We start from the raw sequence: 3,925 nt of genomic DNA, 5'->3' as shown, positions 1-3,925 counted from the left end.
GCTTCTCAAAGCAAAGACTCATTGAAATAAGTGGGAGCATTCTCTTAAACCGTTAAGATGAGGACGAGGTTCAAGAAGTAAAGATTATAATGGAATTGATACAAGGTAATGTTAAAGGTAAAGTTGTTGAGAATGACGATACTAAACCTATCAATCCCAACCGATAAAGTTTCCATTGTCTTAAATGTTGGACACGAGAAAGGAAACTACCCCAAATTATTGAAGAATCAGCAAGTTAGTTGTGGGACATCTAATGGGACCTTCTTCTTTAAAAGTGTTTATTTGATTAAACATAAATTTTGCTAGTGCCACTTCGTCAATATTAGAAACCAGTGGAGGTTTTCATCATTGTATTCGACACATAAGATGATTAGAATATGACGACTAGCAACAATAATGTTGAGAGATAGAGTAATTGTGTACTCAATCTAGTTTTTGGATTTAAAGTTGTACTTAATTGTGACTATTAAGTGCATAAACTCTAAATAAGAATATAAACTTGTTAAGATACAAAAGAGGTTTTCACTTTTGTGACCCTATACACCACGATTTGATGTATGGCTAGCCCATTATCAAGGTGATTATATTATAAACCAAACTAGAATGATATATCATGTAGATGATGTAAGATTTAAACTGGTAACCCAAGATTAAACCTTAAATTTTGGAATGATGAACGCAAAGAGTTATCGAGTACTCTTGAAACCATTAGATTGTTAATGGTATATGCGTATCTTGTATTCAAAGCAAGATGTCTCGTGCCTTTTGGTTGAATAGGAGATTGATGTGACCATAATTGGCGCATATTTAGCCCCCGAATTACCATTGTTTCCATGCTTTTTAGTGCCTATTTGGGTCATTTCTTATCTTTAGTTCTTTGTTTTGCATATTCTTTGAGATTTTGATCCCTTGGTAGGAAAGGAGTAAGAATCTTGCATTTTCATGGCAAAACGAGGCTAAAATTGATTGTATTCAATGACCAAGCATCAAGAAGAGACAAGACTAGAAGGCCTTTGTACATATCATAGTAGAAGAGCAATGTTGAGAAAGGATCCTTGCGTCCCCAAGGAAATCCCCAAGGAATTTATGAAGAAAAGGGAAGAAAAAGAAGAAGAATTGACGCTGACCAACAATCCGAACGGATTGCAGACAATCCGTCCGTCCAGCCAGCACAATCCGAGCGTCCCTCCTTGGAATCCGCTCGGATTCCCCCAGTACAATCCGAGCGTCCCTCTCTTGAATCCGCTCGGGTTGCCCAGCCCAAATCCGGCCGTCCCGACTCTAATCCGCACGGATTTCAGTACAGCACGGATTTCATTCTTCAAGCTACGAAAAGAGAAGCCCTTCTCTCAGAAAATACCGGGTCCTCCTTGCTCAACTTAAAAAGTGTAATTACTAGTTTAGCCCTTAGTTAACCCTAATGCATCCTCCCTAATTTTCACTATAAATACCCCATTAGGCTAATTAGAGGAGTATGTTCTTCTTATCAATAATTAGTGTAGTTAATATCAATCAAATCTCTCTTCAATATTGTAATCAAGTATTAATCAAGTTTTATTCCAAGTTTTAGTTCTTTAATCTCTCTCTTGTTCTTCCTTTATTTTGGGTAATTGAAGATTATTTGGGTTATTATTGGGAGATTGACAACCTCTCAATCTAGGATTCAAGTACTTCTATTATTCTTGCTTTATTATTGGAATCATTAGTAGGTATAATCTCTTAATCCCTTTTTAATTATTGTTAATTACTTTCATTTATTCATCATGTTTCATTATGTTAGTATGATTGACAACCTTTCTAGCATGATCAACATGATAATGAGTGAGTAGTCTCTTAGCTAGGGTTTAATGGGTGATTAGGGGAAACCATCATGGGGATGATTCATGCTTAAATCAATATGCTTTCATATCTTATTTGCTTGCTTGTTTTGATCTTAATACATGCACATGTTATATTTGATGAAATGCTAAGCCTATGAATCCTTGCATTTACTATCATCTTCTATCCTTTCAACTTGACTTGTAAGACATAACCCAACTCGAGTCTTGTTAGACCATGCATGTGTTGAGTAGGAAAGATTAAGTCGACTTGTAGGTGTTGTACAATCTAATCGATTCGGCTCCGGGACCCAAACTTTCCTAGGATTGTAAGATATAACCCAACTCAATCCATCACACCAATAATTGTTTGCTTATAATTTGAGAAAATGTTTGTATGATCATATCCCATGAATTCCCTATGAACCCATGACACCCTAGTGCTTTTAATCAATTGTTTACACCCCTTATTTTATTCATCTTGCTAGTTTATTTTCATTGTTATTTTAGTTTAGTGACCTTCTACATCAACCCAATTTGTGACACCCCTAGACACTACTAGTTACAATAGAATTCTCATTTCAATACCCGTCCCTTGGGATCCGACCTTTACTTGCCTCTTTACTAATTGTAGAGTTGTTTGTGAAGTATAAATTGTGTTTTGTATCGACCATTGACCAACGACCACATATACTTAATTGTGAACACGAAATGGCCTCGATCAAAAATGGTGCCGTTGCCGGGGACGGTGTTTAATTGATTTAAGATTTCTTTTATTGTTATTAGTTGTGTCTTTTTCACCTTGGGGAAGTAAAACTCCTCAAGGTTTGTTCTAATTGTTTTTGAGTTGTTTGATATTTTGCATGTCTAGAAGGTTACAAAGTGATTTGTTACCTTTTGACCGTGAAATCGAAAGAACCCTGACGAATAATAGGAGACTTGTTAGGAGGAATTTGAGAGGTGTTGGTGAAGTTGTTCAACCCACTAGTGAGTTTGTCAATCCTTTCGCAATAGAAGGAGAAGAAAACCCATTACACAATATCCCACAAAATCCACCTACAATGCCTAAATTCTCGTCACACTCTATACCCACCGAGGAGAATCTACCAAATGGTACTCCTACACCGCAACATCTCACCGGTAATTTTATTGCCAAGTCCGCCTTCATCCAACTAGTTGAGAGGAGCCAATTCGGGGGAATGCCTAGTGAGGACCCTCATTCTCATATGGAAACCTTTTGCGATTATTGTGATGCTATCTCTCAAACGGGCGTGACTCAAGACCAAATAAGATGGGTCTTATTTCCTTTTTCGTTAATCGGCACCGCAAAGCAATGGTTGAAGGGCCTTGATAAGGCCACCCTTGGAATAGATTCTTGGAAGAAGTTAGCTCTAGCTTTCTACAAAAATTTCTACCCACCGGAAAAGACTAACATGCTAAGAGCTCAAATTACGGGTTTTAAGCAAAGGGATGAAGAATCTTTGTATGAAGCTTGGGAGCGGTTCAAAGGTATTTGTCGCTCATGTCCTCACCATGGACTTAGCGAATGGTTTTTAGTGCAACAATTTTGGAATGGTTTATATGAAGATTCAAGGAACATTCTCAATATGGGATCAAATGGAATGTTCACCGAAGTTGATGACAATCAAACATGGAACAAGATTGAGGAAATGGCGGTCCATAATTCACAATATAGTAGACCTCGCAAGGCTACTAGAGGAGGAAAGCATGAAGTGGATTCCGTTACTCAATTGGGTGCTCAACTTAGTGCTCACATTGACACAATCAACTTGAAGTTTGAACAAGCTATGGCTAGACTTGAGGAAAACTCAAAATCATCAAAGCATCATGTCAATGCCATGACGGCATCCTCATCAATCCCAAGTGGGATATGTGAGAATTGTGGAACTTTGGGTCATGACCCAAGTGAGTGTAGGGGAACAACCGAACAAGTTAATGCTTTCCAAGCTTACAAAAGTGGTACCCCTTATTCAAATTTTTACAATGAAAACACCAAGTTCCATCCAAATCTCTCATACAAAAGCCAAAATGTTCAAAACCCTCAAACAACATACACTCCACCACCCATGAGGAACCAAAATCAAAGA

The 3,925-nt window shown here is 37.6% G+C and overlaps 1 non-coding gene across 1 annotated transcript; it reads right to left on the bottom strand.

The window, feature by feature from the left end:
* Positions 1-3,250: 3,250 nt before the first annotated feature.
* LOC141617655 (small nucleolar RNA R71) lies at positions 3,251-3,357 on the bottom strand. The gene has a single exon (XR_012531170.1). It is a non-coding gene; the product is annotated as a small nucleolar RNA R71 (small nucleolar RNA).
* Between the last annotated feature and the right edge of the window lie 568 nt (positions 3,358-3,925).

Source organism: Silene latifolia, chromosome 1 (genome assembly GCF_048544455.1).
Source record: "Silene latifolia isolate original U9 population chromosome 1, ASM4854445v1, whole genome shotgun sequence".
Classification (NCBI taxonomy): domain Eukaryota; kingdom Viridiplantae; phylum Streptophyta; class Magnoliopsida; order Caryophyllales; family Caryophyllaceae; genus Silene; species Silene latifolia.
This window is presented reverse-complemented; position numbering and strand designations above follow the sequence as displayed.